We start from the raw sequence: 18492 nt of genomic DNA, 5'->3' as shown, positions 1-18492 counted from the left end.
TAGAAGATATAGTTTAATTTTGAAGAGATATGATAGATTTTTGAAAAAGATAAATCTGAATTTTGAAAAAGATAATATGGAGATTTGAAAAAGATATGGATTAGTTGAAAAGATAGATTTGTGTTCAGAAAAGATTTGAAAAGAGTTGGATTGAATTTGCAAAGATGCCTGGTGCTTATTGATTAAACTATATTTTAAAAAAAAAAATTTTTTGTGGTAGGGTTTTTAGAAATTATGGAATTTAGAAATCAGGGTTCTTGACATGTTCATGTAAAAATCATGCATTGAAGCATGAAATTTGAAATTAAAATGGAAATACGTGTGGAAAAGATGAATTTGGCTCCTCCCTGCATTCCTGGCGTTTGAACGCCCAAACACTGCCTGTTTTCGGCGTTCAGCGCCCAATTGCTGCTCTCCTGGGCGTTCAACGCCCAGCTGCTGCCATTACTGGCATTCAACGCCCAGTGGGTGCCCCTTTCTGGCGTTGAGCGCCCATCTGCTATCATTACTGGCGTTCAGCGCCCAGTGGATGCCCATTTTGGGCGTTGAACGCCCAAAATGCTCTTTTACTGGCGTTTTCTTGCCAGTGAGATCTTTTTCTCTGTTTTGTGTGCCGAGGTCTTCTGTAAATGATTATTTACCCTTTTGTCAATGAACTCTATATAAACAACTAAAAATAAAAATAGAAATAGGGCAAAATGCTTTAGAGGATTGTTGCCCCATGATTGGGTTGCCTCCCAACAAGCGCTTCTTTATTGTCTTTAGCTGGACCTTGCTGAGCTTTTAATCTAGCTTCAGCCTTGAGCATTCTTACTGTCCTCAGGTGAATCTTTGGTGGGTTGCTCATTTCTTGAATTTTTGATTCCTTGAGGTGGGGTATTTAATGTTTTCCCACTTCTTAGTTGAACTGCTTGGCATTCTTCTGCTATTTGCCTTGACAGTTGCTGCTTTGTTTGCTTAAACTGTTCTTCCATATGTATATTTGCTATCCTTGTCTCCTGTAACCTGTCTTTGAATTCAGCTAGCTGTTTTGTTAGAAAATCTAATTGCTGATTGAATTCAGCAGCTTGTTTTACAGTACTGAATTCAGCAGTTACTGTTTTAACCTCTTCATTCATGGAAGGGTTGCTGCTTAGGTACAGTGCTGATTCCTGGCAACTGTATCAATGAGCTCTTGAGCCTCTTCAATTGTCTTTCTCATATGGATAGATCCACCAGCTGAGTAATCTAGAGACTTCTGAGCTCCTTCTGCAAGCCCATAGTAGAAGATGTCTAACTGAACCCACTCTGAAAACATTTCAGAGGGGCATTTTCGTAGCATCTCTCTGTATCTCTCCCAGGCATCATAAAGAGATTCATTATCTCCTTGTTTAAAGCCTTGGATGTCCAGGCTTAGCTGTGTCATCCTTTTTGGAGGAAAATACTGATTCAGGAATTTTTCTGTCAGTTGTTTCCATGTTCTTATGCTGGCCTTAGGTTGGTTATTTAACCACCGCTTAGCTTGATCTTTTACAGCAAATGGAAACAGTAATAGTCTGTAGACATCCTGATCTATTTCCTTATCATGCACTGTGTCAGCAATTTGTAAAAATTGTGCCAGAAACTCTGTAGGTTCTTCCTGTGGAAGACCAGAATACTGACAACTTTGCTGCACCATGATAATGAGCTGAGGATTCAACTCAAAGCTACTAACTCCAATGGAGGGTATGCAGATGCTACTCCCATATGAAGCAGCAGAGGGGTTAGAATATGACCCCAGAGTCCTCCTGGACTGTTCATTTCCACTTATGTCCATGATGGATAAAGGGATATAACTTGGATTGATTTACCTTTTTATTTATTTTATTTTATTTATTTAAATTTTTTTTTTAAATGATTTTTGAAAAAGGTGCTTTAAAAATAGAGGGAAAAGATATTTTTGGATGTTTAAGGGAAAGGGGAGAAACAAAAAGATAGCACAGGATTTAAAATTTTTAGATCTAATGCTCCTTATTTTTCGAAAATTTTTGGAGGGAAAACACCAAGGAACACCAAACTTAAAAAATTTTTTTTTTTTTAGAAAACCAAAAGAAATTTTCGAAAATTTTTTTTGTTTTGAAAAATCAACAAGAAAACACCAAACTTAAAGTTTGGCACAGGATTTAATAAAAAAAAGAGACTTTAAGCAATTCACGTGCAGAGGCCGTTTGTGGAGTTGAACGCCAGGTTTTATGCCAGTTTGGGCGTTCAACTCCAGCTTTTGATCCTTTTCTGGCGCAGGACGCCAGAATTGGGCAGAGAACTGGCGTTGAACGCCGGTTTACGTCATCTATCCTTGTGCAAAGTATGGACTATTATATATTGCTGGAAAGCTCTGGATGTCTACTTTCCAACGCAATTAGAAGCATGCCATTTCGAGTTCTGTAGCTCCAGAAAATCCACTTTGAGTGCAGGGAGGTCAGAATCCAACAGCATCAGCAGTCCTTTTTCAGCCTGAATCAGATTTTTGCTCAGCTCCTTCAATTTCAGCCAGAAAAATACCTGAAATTATAGAAAAACACACAACTCATAGTAAAGTCCAGAAATATGAATTTTTTCTAAAAACTAATAAAAATAGAATAAAACTAACTAAAACATACTCAAAACTATATGAAATTATCCCCGAAAAGCGTATAAAATATCCGCTCATCATGCACCAAACAACGCCAAGCAAACCCTGAAGAGTCTTCTTGGCATTGGCAACGCCAAGATTCAAAGGAGTTATCTCCTAACAATGCCAAGCAGCCCCTGGAATGTGGACCCTGGCATTGGCAAGGCCCAAATCAATTGGTGTTACCTTCAAATAACGCTTACGATGATTTTTGAGGTTTCAATTTTCAGTTGTCACGCGTACTGATGAAAGGAAAAATTGCTAGTATAGATTTTCACTAATGAAATCTCATTGCAAGTATAGTTTCTAAACCAACAATAATCCTTTCTTACAAAAATTTGTTTGTCACAAGTACAAACCCCTAATAATCCTAATAACCGAAGTATTTAAACCTCAGGTCGCCTCTCAAGGGAATTGCAGGGTAGTGTTCTTGTTATTGGTTATGAGTTGTATATTTTGGGATTTCGAATAAGAAACAAGAAAAGTAAATTGCAAAAAAATTCAAATAATAAAACAGTCTTGGCAAGATTTGGTGGTCAAGGATCTCTATCCTTATCACTAACCACAACATGAGAATTGGCAAGGATCAATCCCATTAAATCATCCTCTAACAAGTAAAGGAAAGTCAAATGAGCTATATCAATCCAAGTCCATAAGTCCTAGCTATCCACTAATTGAATTAGTGAGAACTAGAGTCAATGGCTACCAATCATCAATTACTTGGACATTAATGACTCAAGAGTTCCTAAGTTACCATCACAAACCAAGAGCACTAAAATTCTACTCTAACATCCTTCCAAACATTTTATCAAACACTTGGAAGGCATAAAAGGAAAGCATAATAAGATTGCAATAAAAGTAAATCTACACTACTGAATTGCAAGGAAATTAATAACAACAATTCAATTAAGAAATAAAGGAAATCAAAACATAAATTGCATTAGAAGGAAAATAGGAGAAACAAAAGTGCATCAACATAAAAGTAGAGAATTACAAGAATTAAATGCTAAACTAAAGAGAGGAGATGTAGAAGAACAAGAATTACATAAGGAAAAGTAAATCAAAGCATGAAATTAACCTAGATCTAAGAATTCCTAATCTACCTCTAAACTTGACACTTTGCTATCCACGTGTACGCGTCATGTACGCGTAAGCGTTGTCATGCGACTTCACTTTCCACGTGCGTGCGTCTGCTGCGCGTGCGCGTCGATCTCAGCATCCCAAATCCTTGTTTCTTCATGAGTTCTCCACTTGCATGCTTTTTCTCTTCACCCCTTTGATCCATTCCTAGCCTTCCCATCCTGAATTCACTAACAAACATATCAAGGCATCTAGTAGAATTAAAGGTGAATTAATATTGACACATTAAAGGTCTAAAAAGCATGTTTTCACTTTCACGCACAAATTAGGAGAAAATCATGAAACCATGCTATTTTCCTGGATAAATGTGAGAAAAGGTGATAAAATCCTCTAAATTAAGCACAAGATAAATCCTAAAAATGGGGTTTATCACGTACGCATGAGGAGGAAATTTGCTCCTGGAAGAATGACTTTGGGCGTTGGCAACACCAAGATATAACTGGCGCCCCCGAGGATAACGCCTGTGACGAAGGCCACACGTATGTGTGAGGAGAAAATTTGCTCCTAGAAGAACGACTTTGGGCATTAGCAATGCCAGGATATAACTGGTGCCCCCTCAGGATAACGCCTGCGACGAAGGCCACGCGTACGCGTGACCTACGTGTACGCGTGACAAGTGACACTAACGCCCAAATTAAGGAGAACCCATTTCAACTAACGCCAGCTTGGCGTTGGCAATGCCAACATAAGGGGCACCTAGAGCAAATAATGCAAAGGAATTAAGCAGGAGTCTTGATCCAAGCCCAAAGGAGTCCAATCTGAAAGCACATTTCGGAGGCACCTAGAGAGCAGAGAAGTATTATAAATGGGGGAGGGTTAGAACTAGAAAGGGGAGCTTTGAGATCACTTCACTTTTTTCCTTTGCTTGTATTTGACTGTTAGTTTATTTTCTAATTTTCTAGTTTTAGCTTTTGTGTAATAGAGCAATAAGTCACTAAACTCTCATTCATTAGGGAAAAGAGCTCAGCTAGATTGAAATGAATTGATGATTCACTATCTTCTCTCTTAATTTTATCTTTGTTCATCTAAGGAAGAGTTTCTGATCTTCACAGATCCAATTATATTAGAAGAGGAATTGGATCTATTAGAATTCTATGTGAGCCTTGGAAAAAGGATCATAGCAATTCAGTTTCAAACTCTTCTCTCACAATGAATTTGGCTTTGATTCAGAATCTGATACGTGGCATATAATCAATCTAAATTGGGGTCTTAGGAGTTGTGTGGCATGGGATTAGAAATTATGCTTCACCTCTTTTCATGAGCATTGGATCAAGGAATTGGCATTAGATCATGTCTAGAAAAATTGAGTTACCAAGAAATTAGAACCCAATTACTTATGATTCGCCAGAGACCTAACATTGCATGAACAAGAGAAAAGAGAAGTTCATTGATTCAGGAAGATCTAGTATCTCCAATCACTAATGATTTTAATTCATAAGCATTCCCTTTCTTCCTTTTAATTTCCTTCCTGATTGCTTATTCTCTTTAATGTTGATTATTCTTAATTCCTTTGCATTTCCATAATTTAAATTTCCTTCTTATTTACTCTTCCCGTATTTACATTTTACCAATTTAAGTTTATGCACTTTAACTTTCTAGCTATTTACTTTCCCACTCTTTATTCTCAGTCATTTAATTTCTTACTATTTACATTTCAGTCATTTATTTTACTGTCAAGATCTCTAATAATCACTCAAACCACATTAATCTGATTGTTTAACTAGAATAACCAATTGATTAAAGTTGATTAATCTCTTAATCCTTGTAGGATCGACCACACTCTTAATGAGTTATAACTTGACTACGACCTGGTGCACTTGCAGGGGGATATTGATTTATCAAATCTGTATCATACATAAATAGGAAATGGTTGATGAGCACACATTAAGGGGGAGCAACCCTTGTGATAGAAAATGGGAGCACATAAAAAACTACATGGTATCATCAAAGGGAAGTATCTTAAACCTGTCTATGTTAATTCCTTTGATTATTTTCTTAGAAATAATGTTTGTCATCAAGGGGAAAATTGTTGAGTTAGAAAAATAAATAATATATTGATGATGACAAACATGTTGATTTGGGTTAATAATCCAAGTTGGTTTTTGGTGATGTGGTTCAAGTGTGCAGGCCCAAATTATTTTTATTACAGTCCAAACCAATAAAACCAAAAGCTTCCAAGGGTGATGAATGAAATGAAATCAAACCAAGCCCAATGTCAATCAAGTCAAAGGGAAGCAACCCTAAGTGAAGCCCTAGCATGTGTTCACTTTCGGTAAACACCAGAAGAGAGAGAGCTTCACTTTTGTGTTCAAACACTAAAGAAGAAGAAAGAAAAATCTAATCAAAGAAGCTAATGTCAAATCAAGTTAATCAAAAGCATGCTATGCAAGTTCAAAGGTTAAAGGTAATTTGTGTCCATTTACATGCAAGTCAATTACTTCACATTTCTTCCTTTCCTCTGCACCACCATTTCGAACAAGATGAAAAAAGTGGTGGCAAAGTTTTCTCTCCTGTGAATCAATGGCTAACATCATTTCTTAGAGCCAAAGCACAATTTCAAGAGTTTGGATTTGGGATCATCACTGAGCAAGCAAGTTTCCGCTGCTCTTCCCTCTTCGGTCAAGCCAATATTCAGATTTCAAATCTTTAATTTTATGGTCTAAAGGAAGAAAAAAAAAAGAAAAAAAAGGGGTTTGTAGCTAGTCAAGGACCAAGAAGTTGACCTTTGTGAAAGAAACCTTAGCCGTGGCTCAAGGAAGATACAAAAAGGAAAAATGCTTTTCATTTTAAGACAAGGAGAGAGAAAACCTGAATTAGAGAGAAGAGTGAAACCCCACAAATAGTATTTGAAGTCTTGGAAGCATTGTACCTACGCTAAAGAGAGCACTCTACTAAGATGAAGAACAATGTTTTGAGTTCAGAAGTTGAGTTCAGCGCATAGAGTCAAGGCTGTGAATCATCATCTCCTTCATAGTTTACTGTTTGTATTTCTGTTTCAATGTTATATCTTTCTTTGTATTCATTCTGAGGTAAAAGGCGAGAAAAGAGGCATTGAGAAAAAGCCATTGAGAGAAAAAGGCTGAGAGAAACACTTGAGAGAAAAGCCAAGAGTGATTTCAGATTTCTTTTGGTTGTATTTCTGTTTTGTGTCATGTACCTGAGAGGTATCCCTTGCTAAGTTAGGTAAGCACTTAGTGTGTTGAGTCTAGGTAGTTACATAGCCAAGTCAAGTTTATGTTGAAGCTTGTGTGTCCCAGATAGGATTATGTTGAGTCCTAGGAAATTGGTGTGTGTAATACTTGGAATGATAGTAAAATTTCACCAATGCTGTCGTGTAGACTTGATGTACGTTGCATTACACTTGGCAACTGAATCAGGATACATGGCCGTGTTATCTTTTTTATCTCTGCTCTGATTCTATTTTTCACATTTTATGAGACAAAATGAAATTGTCTCTTACATAATTGTATACGTAGACCAAACGGAAGTTAGGAAAAGAGATTGAGTTTGAGGCTTTATTAATCAAGTTTTAAAGAGGCCTTAGATTCAGGCCCCCTTCTCTAGGCCATCACGAACCTTCAGTTAGAATTCACATTCTTTGAGAAACTCACCTTTGATGAAAAGAGAATCGTGAAGTTCGTCACGACACGAACTCCACAAACAGTAAATCCTCCGGTTCCTATTATAGTAAATCCTTCGGTTTCTATTGCAGTCCACAAAGTCCACAAGTTCACCTGCGTCATAGCACATGATCACCAAAATTATTGTACCAAACCCCAAATTAAAAACCCTAAAATCGGAAAATCGACACAAAGCTTCTCGACGATAATAAGAACAGAGAAGACGATGCTGAATGCAGAGACGACGATGGGGAGCATGCAGCGACGGTCAGTGCAGAAAGGTGTATAACAACGACGGTGAGTTGCTAGTGGTGAGTGGTGAGTGGTGAGTGGAGAAGAAGAGCGATGGTGAATGGCAACGGAGAATGGCGAAGGTGATGAGTTGAGTGGTGTGCGAAGGTGATGAGCTGAGTTGCGTAGGGTGATGTGATGATTAGGGTGATGAGCTGAGTGGTGCGAAAGAAGTGTTTTGGTGAAAAGGAAGAGACAAAAAATTCACCAAGTGTCCCCACCTGCGTGTATTATTGGTACTCTTGACATTAGGAGACACTTTTGAAGCGCACCCAAAACAAAACAAATATGTTCTCTTTAAAAGTGCTCTCTTTGGTGAAAAAAGTATACCTATATATGTTAAGATAAGGTTATGCTTTATAAATGATCTTCTTAATATCGAAGGAGACACTTTTCAAGCGATGCCACAACTGTGTTTCCTCTTCTCCTGGAAAAAAGGAACACGTAGAAAAGAGTAGCCTATTCATAGAATAGGCTACGCTTTTCAAATGTAGCTTAAAAAAAGTGTGGCTAAATGGGTATTTTTCTTGTAGTGTCTATTTTGGATTCTAACTATTGTTATGGAAAAAGTAATATCGGAATTAGCTTGAAAACTCATTCTCACTATTTTTTATTTAACTACGAACAGTGTTTCAAAGAGTGTTTGATATGTGTTGATTTTCAATTGCTCTAGTTTGAATAAGTTACATAAAATTCAGATTAGAAAACTCTTGGAAATCATTATTTCTTGTAAGTTTCAATTGCTTAGGAATAATCTTGAATCTTATTTGAAATTGAATCAGAATTGTGGTTCACTTTTTTTCTTAAGTAATTGGCTGAGGAATTAGCGATTAATTAGGTTAAATAGAAATTTAATTACCAAATAATTAGGATTTGATTATTTGTGATTTTTCGTGAGTGATCTCTGCATGCCTTAAATAAATAAATACAAGGATTATTTTTCTAGAGAGTGAACATTTCTGAAACCTTAACATTCTCACCATTATTGTTTTCGCATTCATTGTTTGCTATTTATTGCCTTTGTTACATGTTTTCCCTAAGTTTCTCATTCCTCTGTTTAATTGATTTTTCTAATTAGAATAATCAATTGATCATTTTCTCTTAGTCCTTTAATCCTTGTGAGAACGATAACTCACTCACTGTGATATTACTTGATATAATTCGATGCACTTGCCGAGTTGTAGTTTTACGAAATTCCACATCACTAAGTACGATAATATAATTCGTATACAAAATATTATTTATCCTCTTTAAGATATCATTCTCTATGCTTTGATAGAGACCATACTATAGCTCCACAAATATCATAGTGCATTGATCGAAATCACAAACAAAAATAGATTCTCACATGCATAGTTCACACTTCATGAGTATTTTGTATAATTTTACTGTTGTAATATATCAGTATGTTTGCGGCACCCTCTATTACACCATCAACATACTAAAACAACTCCTTTCACAAGAGTTTCATATTTATAGGCAGAGTTTTTGAGTGAATTAGGGATCACTCAATACACTAGTCACGTGTTGAAATAAAATTGAATCAACACGTGACACGTGTCCAAAATGCCACTCATGTGTTGAAGCATGCCTCCTATGTGCTGTGGGTCTACTTCTTGCAGCGTCTATTCACCTACAATTACATGAGATTGGCCCATTTTTAGCAAAATCACACCCAAGTTTTTTATATCTAAAAATATGAGCCTAGACGTCGTGACTGTACCTTTTGGTCCTATTTTTTTATTATATTTTCTCTACTATATTGCTAAGACAATAATCTGGGCCTATTATTAGTGGTCATTTTTATAATCTTCCTTTCAAACATGATTTTAGACACCGATCATTTCATCTAATCCAAATACAAATATGTTATTCTCTCCTTTGTGTAGTTCATGATTTATTGGTCAAACAAAAAACTCTTTCAACAAACACAATTCCACCATCAAATAATAAATTTAAATTGTACAAGAAAAAGTAATAAATCAATAACTGTGATTACATTTTAAATTACACTATTAATTTTCTAGCAATACGCTACAAATCACTGCAATAAGTTTTTTTTTTTTTTGGAAGTAAAAGGAGCCCAACACAATGAGGTGGAGCAAGAACAAAGAAGTAACAACTTATAGACTCTAAAGTAGCACAAAATAATCCCTAGTAATCTTCGCCATTATCATCAACAACCAAAGGGTTCACCACCTAACCACTCGTCAGAGTTTGTAAAGAATATGTTAATAATTTTCACCACACTTAAACCCTAATTGTTGAAGATTCTATTATTTCTTTCTAACCAAATTGTCCAAATGATAGCAAAAAAAAACCAATGAACCACCTTTTCTTCTCCACCTTTGCCGCCGGTAAATCCGTCTAACTTTCAAAGTGATGCCTGAGCGTACCTAGAATAACCCACATCCTTCCAAGAGCGAACAACCAAACACACCATACCTGCCAAGTAAACTCACATCCAATGAACCAGAGAAAATCAGTTTCAACAGATTTATTATATGATACACACATATGATTATCCTGGTCAACAACACCTAATCTACACAGTCTTTCTTTTGTATTCACCTTGCCAACAAACACAAACTACGTAAACAACTCAATCCTTGGTGGGACAAATCCTCGCCAAATTGTACTAGTGAAACTATAGCTTGTTATATCCTCCGGAAGTACCTCTGCCTGCAACACCTGTACAAATGAGTTAGTTGAATAAATACCTTTTTTAAATTAAATTTTTAGATCACTCTATCCTCTCTCTCAGTTGTTAGTTTAACTAATTGTAGAGTCTCATGAAACTGGTTTACTAATTCCAACTCCTACTGAAATAACTCTCTCCGCCATTGAAAATTCCAGATCTACTCTAACCCATCCCAAAATCCACAATCTCCTATAACAGATCCTCTAAGAGTTGAGACCGAGAAAAGTCTTGAAAACGCATCTTTTAGCACACCACTCGGTAACTAGCTGTCCTCCAAAAACCGTATCATCCTGCCATCTCCTAGTTCCAGAGACAATCCTTTGATCACCTTCTCGCTCACTTGTGGCGCTGAAAATTGTAACTAACAAATATCCTTCCACGGACTACCTCTTGTAGGTACCGACTGACTACAAATCATCATGAAAGGATTCAAGTTATTAAAGGAGCATACAATTTTCTTCCATAATAGGCAATTCTCCTCCGAAAATCTTCAACGCCACTTGAACAGGAGAGCTGTGTTCCGAATCACTACATCACCCACTCCTAATACATCTGCTTTTTTGAGACTTGAACAATTTTCCATTTCATTAGAGACATCCTTTTTCTCTTATCTTCCTTACTCCACAAGAATTGTTTTTATAAGAAAATCATCTTTTTCGTTATTGTCTTTAACATTTTGTACAAATTTAAATAATAAATAGACAGACTATTAAAAATAGATTTAATCAGTAACATAATATATAATATATCAATCTTTCTTCTATTGCTGCTAAACCATCAGTCAGTCACAAATATTCACATTTTCATCCTATGATATGGCACGAATATTCTTCAAGAGTAGAAAATTTTTCTTTCTACAGCATTTATCTAATGATATAATTTTAAAAGATTTTTACAAATAGTACGATTAATTTGAAAATATTACAGCAAAAGATCCCGTGAATAATTGCATGCCAAATGTAAGTCTTATACATAGCAAGATGAAGATGACTATGACTATACGAGTATCATATATATAATGTGTAATAACTAATAACTCGTAAGGTGGATGAAAGTGATAGAAGGACAAGCTTTGCAGTGGGAAAAGGACAGTGTCATTTATTGCAGTCATGTTGTGTATGTCCCACAAACAATACTTTACAGTGTTTCGTAATAACTCATAATAAACGCACCAACGCCCAAAGAGGACGAATCAATATACTATACTATACTGAAATTGGTCCGGTGGGTTATCACTGAGTGTACCCAATAAGCCTTCAAATTTCATATCTTTGATTCGTCAAGAACCGGACACTTAAGCTGAAATCCGTATCCACAAATTAACTAGTGATGCGTATGTCTAGCGATGACATTGTACATGTTGCTCGTGAATTATAATCTAATCACCTGTTTTAGTTTTGTTCACCACTAAATAATTTTGAAAGTTTATTGCCACATATATGTGGTTCGGAATTAAATAAGTTTCTCTATCTATAATCAATTGCGTTCTTCTCGGTCACTTTCCAAACAAAGCCCTAGAGCCCTACTTAATCAAAATCCACGTGGTAGATGAAGCATGGTGCTTTAAACTTTATTTCATTCGATCAGGCCGTTATATATAATTACAATGGCAATAAGTTGCTGTATTTAAAATTCAACTAATTCAAATCACCATAATAAGTTAAGTTTTAGTTTTTAGTTAGGATATATGTTAAAATTATTAGTGAGTAATTAGTTTAAATTAGTTACATTTACACTAATTTATCTAAATTTCATAGTTATAATTTAACTAATTAAATTTTGTATTGTATCTTTTTTTATTATAAAATTATGAGATAAGTTAAACTTAGAGTAATTAGTTTGGAGTGATTAATTTTGTAATTAATATAGAGTAATTACATAATTTCTATTTCTAATTAAGATACAAAGTTTTAATTCTCATTTACAAATCATACATTGTGGAATTGTGATATATGATTATTTAGTTTTGTTTAATTAGAATAACACTACAACAAATTTGGGTTGAGGCAACCCTTTAAATACGTTGCTTATAATAAGGGAAAGTGTTGCCTTTTATCAAAGACAACACTTTCTGACAAAAAGCAACGCTTTTTGGGGGTTGGCTATACGGCCGTTACCTTTGATCTAAGGCAACGCTTTTGTGTATTAAAGGGAAATCTTTTTATGGTAACTTTCAAAAAACGTTGCCTTTTTGGCAAATAAAGCAACTCCGCGAAAGGGTTGCCTTAGAGCACCCAAACACAACGCTTTAGATGAGACGTTATGGCAACACTTTTTACAAGTTGTATTTTCTAATACAAAAAGCAACACTTGTCCAGAATTTTTTAAGTTGTCTTTTCACATACCTAAAACAACACTTGTGCAAGTTTTTTCTAGTTGTTTTTTTATATACCTAAAGCAACCCTTGGCCAGGTTTTCTTAAGTTGCCTTTTTCATATACTTAAAGGCAACACTTATCCAGGTTTTTCTAAGTTGTCTTTTTTTATAGAGCTAATGCAACACTTATGTATGTTTATTTGCAGTTGTCATTTTTTAAGTTGTCTTTCAAGTGCCAATTAACATACTTGCTAAGTTACCAAGCCAAATAAATAATAAACATAAGTAAGCAAAATAATAAACATATATATAAAATATACTTGTTTTTAACATTTGCATAGATATTAAAAAGTTTAATTAGTATTTCAAATACATCTTCATCAATAATTCTCAACAAAATAATAAAATTCTTGTCTAACAATAATTGTCATAACAAAATAGTAATTAATATTTATCAAAAAATGTCAATCTACTTGCATATTTTATATCTATGCTTGACTTGTCCCATATGCTAAATCTGCAAATAATACACAATCAAAAATAAGCAACTTATCATTAAAACTGAAAAATTATAATAAAAATTTCTTTATGATATTAAATACTATAGATATAAAAAGAATAAATAGGTCTAAGAAACTCCTTCTAAACAACAAGAGTAAAGGGTAATAGGACCTCACCTCTGGGGATGTTTCTTATATATGAATATTAAATTGTGTATTCCCCTTAACAAATATATATATTCATGACCAGTGTTTTTTGTAGTTTTTCTAATAGAATATTTGTTAAAGCAAAACTAGCAAGTCACTATCTTAATTCTTATAAATACATGATTTCTTATCATTCAGGACCAAATCCGGCAACTTTTCTTGCTACCTCATTAAAAAGTGGTTTTAGAAGTTCTCTAAAATTTGTTATCGAAATTGCATAAAACTTTGAAATAGATACTTGAACCACTTTAATCCAACAACAAAAATTGTAAAAGTCTAGTGAAGGCCATCATGATTTGTCTAAGAACAAAATTTTCAAAAGTAGAAACAAGCAAGCAACATAGCTAGGCTTGAACATAAAAAATTTAGATCTAGCTGATAGCATTTTTACAAGTACTTGAACTTAAACCTATATTATGACAAGCCAAATCAAAAGAGGTGAAACTTTAAATGAAAAGAATAATAGAGATGGAAGCATGCATATATACCAGCATTCTTAGGCAAAGCCCTCCAAGAACCTTTTCCATTGGCTTGAATGTAGTTTATCAAGATTTGATCCTCCTCTTTTGTCCAGCGGCCTTTCTTGAGTCCCACCTTGTCACAACAGGAAGCCCTTTCCATCTTTCTAGCTATGCCTCCTGCAACTACAATAATAATATAATGAAATTTGAATTATACCAATTCAGGACAGGAAGGATGGCAAAGTGGGAAACAAGTAACAACAAATAGTTTGGTGGCTATGAAAGAACAATAATGTTTTGTTAAGATTTCTTTTTAATAAATGACTTCTAAGACTTTGAGAATTGCACTATCTTTTTTGGCGACAAATACCATCCCCAATTCCCATCAATTCCTCACTATTTCTAAAGTGATGTTATTAAAAGTTAATTTTGTTTCTTGACACCCTAAAAAGAAAAGTAATACATAAAGTTAATTTTGTTTAGATAGTTTATAGTTCTATTATTTATTCAAAAACTTGTTTTCACAAACTGTTTTGGAAATGACATTAAGTTTAATTGCAGGTATTAATAGATAAAGTCATTTAGTTGAAGAATACCAAAGTAAATAGATATTGAGAGTCCAGATCTGGAAAGTTGTAGGTATTAATAAAGTTTAATTGTGAAAGTAAAAGAATTGAGTGAAATAAAGGTAAAGACAAAAAAAGACAGCTAAGAGGAAGAGTGCAGAACACAAGAAGAATGTGAAGATGGCTAACTTGACCACCTTCAACCATGGAAGTGGAACCCAACACCCAGGTGGCTTAAACCGAATCTCCGTGCAGTCCCTCTTTCCTCCTGTAACCATATGATTTTATACACAAAATTCTCAGCAACCAAAGTCCATCAAGATCTAAAAGAGAATAGCATTTTCACCCTTAACACTGGTATGCAACAATAACTTGCTCCAAAATAGTGGAGAATAGAGAGGGAGATGAACTAGGAAGAATATGCAAACAAGAGTGTATACATAACATACCTTCCGGGGGTGGAGGACAAAAATCAGCTGAAGAAAGCTTCATTTTCAGCAAAATTTCAAAACTAGAAAAAACCAAGCCAATCCCACACAGTCAATTACTAAAAACAAAAGCTCTTTAAGTAGACCAATTAAGTAGGAGCAAAATCTTCACAAGAAGAACCTCAGACCACAAAAAAATCCTTTTCTTCTCTCTCTTCCCGCTGTAAAATCTCATTCTTCTTACCTTTATAATTACCTTTATATCTATTAAGCAAGGCTAATAACAATTCATTCTTCCTAAAATCCTTTTACTATTTACCAAATAATAATGCAAATTTCTAATTACCTGTATATCACAAAATTTAGCTTCTTCAACAATCAATTTGGATGTTATTTCCGCTACAATGTTTGTACTTCTCCTCATATTTCTTGCTTAACAACTATGCCTGTAAAATAGCAGCAACTGATAGTTTATTCTTCCAATTTCTTAAACTTAAAATTAAATGACATATTTAAACACAATAAAATTAAGAAGCCCCAAAAATTAAGATTTAATGCATTCAGAAATTGATAATCAACATGCAAAAAAATTCAGAAAACCCTAAGAAGCAACAATCAGAACCATGAAAACTTCAGAAAAATTGAAATAAAACTCCTAAAATCAGAATTATAAAACAGCAACAAAAATTAAGATTTATTGCATTCAGAAATTCATACTGAAAATGTAGAAAAATTCAGAAAACCCTACGAAGCAACAATCACAACCATGAAAACTTCATAAAAATTAAAATAAAACTACTAAAATCAGAATTATTAAGAAGTCCCAAAAATTTAGATTCATTGCATTCAGAAATTCATAATCAAAATGCAGAAAAATTCAGAAAACCCTAAGAAGCAACAATCAGAACCATGAAAACTTCAGAAAAATTGAAATAAAATCCCTAAAATCAGAATTATTAAGAAGCCCCAAAAATTAAGATTCAATGCATTCAGAAATTGATAATCAACATGCAAAAAAATTCAGAAAACCCTAAGAAGCAATAATCAGAACCATGAAAACTATAGAAAAATTGAAATAAAACCCCTAAAATCATAATTATAAAACAGCAACAAAAATTAAGATTCAATGCATTCAGAAATTCATAATCAAAATGCAGAAAAATTTATAAAACCCTACGAAGCAACACTCAGAACCATGGAAACTTCAGAAAAATTTTAAAAAAATCCCTAAAATTAGAATTATTAAGAAGCCCCCAAAATTTAGAAGCTCTCTTACCAATAAGCAGAGGAGGAGGGGGGTTACAGCTGCGTGTAGTGCCGTGAGAACTTGCGAAGAGGATCGGAGAAGGCAAGATGGGAGAAGAAGAGGAAGCGGGAGAAGGAGAGGAGTTTCTACCGTGTACGTGGAGCCGAGACAGGAAGAGGAGGAGCCGTGGAGCAGCGTGCGTGGAGAAGATGACCGCGCCGACGCCCGTGGAGGAGAGCACCGTGCTGACGCCCGTGGAGGAAAGCACCGCGCCGACACCCATGGAGGAGAGAAACGTGCCGACGACCGTGGAAGGGAGCACCGCGCCGTCGCCGTTTGGGGTTGACAGCACTGGGATTGAGAGCTACGGTCATTGTGGAGGAGAGCCACAATCGATGGAGGGTGTGTGGCCGTCTGTCATTCGTTTCAAATGTTAGGGTTACTGTATAGTGATGTAGTGATGATGAAGCTAAGTGATGATGAAGGAAATGATGAACTGATGAAGCAACTATGCCTTTTCTTTCCTTTTTTTTTTCTAAGTGATTTTATTGGAAAATAATTGGTGGGAATATGAAAAGTTTTCCTCTAAAATTTGTAACTGTGAATAATTTTAGGTTGTGGGTGGCCAAAAATTTTGTTATCTTAGCCTTATTCAAAGGTAACTCGTCAAAAATGTTGTCTTTGCCTATCTAAGGCAACTTTTGTTAAATGTTGCTTCAAATAAGGGTTACCTTAGACCAAAAATATTGTAGTGTAATTAAGATTTAATATATATTAGATTTGGTCAAGTTGGTTAATTAAGTTAGCTAGTTTAGATACATTAGGATAATTAGACAGATAAATTAGTTTAGAATTTAGTTTAGATTTAAAGTTAGCTTATTTTGGTCTTGAATTTAGGTAAATTAAGTTAACTTAGTATTAATTAGGATTTTGGGATTAAATTAATTAATTTTATAAATGTATGTTATTAATTTTTTGTTATCAACTTTTATATTTAACAAACTTTATTTCTATTTTAGGATTTTTTGTTTGTTTGAATGTCACGTAGCTTTAATCATGGGTTGTTCATGTTGATATATATGTGGGTTATTCATGCAGTATCAAGGTTGGTTTTCTCTCTATAAATATGTTAAATTGTTTAAATTTTATGGCGGACTTAATTTTTCTAGGATAGTGGTTTAGGATGGAAGTGGGAGAAAGTTGCATATAGCGCCTTCTGATGAGCGGATATTTTATACACTTTTTGGCATCATTTTCATATAGTTTTTGTTATGTTTTGTTTAAGTTTCATTATGTTTTCATAGGTTTTAGTGAAAAATTCATATTTTTGGATTCTACTTTGAGTTGTTGTGTTTTATGATGATTTCAGGTAAATTCTGGCTGAAATTGAGGAGCTTTGGAAAAGTGTGATCCAGAGACAGAAAAAGGACTGCAGATGCTGTCAGATTCTGACCTCCATGCACTCGATGGAGCATTTCGGGAGCTATAGAAGTCCAAATGGTGTGCTCTCAATAGAATTAGAAAGTTAACATCCAGGGTTTTCGAGCAATATATCATAGTCTATACTTTACTCTGGAAATGAACGTCCAAAACTGGCATTCAACGCCAGTTCTTCACGCCCTTCCTGGCATTGAACACCCAAAAGGGAGCAGCTAGTGCCTAACGCCCAAAAGGGAGTCCAAAGCTGGCGTTCAACGCCCAAGAAAGGTACTAGCACTTGGAGTCGCCCCTAGCTTAGCCCAAACACTCACCAAGTGGGCCCCAGAAGTGGATTTTTGCACTAAAAGACTATTCTACCCTATTTTTGTAATCCTTAGTTATTAGATTAGTATATATAGACAAGAGTTCGCCCTTGTTAGGAGCTCTTGGCCGCTCTACACATTTTACATTACTTTTCTGTAAGCTATGAGCAACTAAACCTCCTAAGTTAAAGTTAGGAGCTCTACTGATTCTTATGGATTAATAGCCGAGGTACGAGGCGATTAGGGCCTTTGTGGTATAGGCTAGAATCAATGGAGCAGCATTCTCTGATCTGGAAGATCCGACCTTGTCTGTGGCACTTTGAGTAGGATCACCAAGGGAATGGACTGCTGGAGCTTCACCCCCGTTCAAATTGGATGACCACTGACCTGGCGTTAATCACGTACATCTTGCCATGGAATGAAACATCAGAAGTTGAAGTAGACAGTGAGAAAAGTTGATCCAAAAGGAGGAAGCCTCAACCATTCTCTTATCACTGAATTCACACCAATTGAGTAATTTTATCTTTATTCTATTTTTATGCATTTTTCCACAACAACTATATTTTCTATCCGCCTGACTAAGATTTACAAGGTAGCCATTGCTTGCTCAATCTGACAATCTCCGTGGGATCGACCCTCACTCAC

The sequence above is a fragment of the Arachis ipaensis genome, chromosome B07 (genome assembly GCF_000816755.2).
Source record: "Arachis ipaensis cultivar K30076 chromosome B07, Araip1.1, whole genome shotgun sequence".
NCBI lineage: Eukaryota > Viridiplantae > Streptophyta > Magnoliopsida > Fabales > Fabaceae > Arachis > Arachis ipaensis.
The sequence above is the reverse complement of the archived record's forward strand: the minus strand, read 5'-3'. Positions refer to the sequence as shown.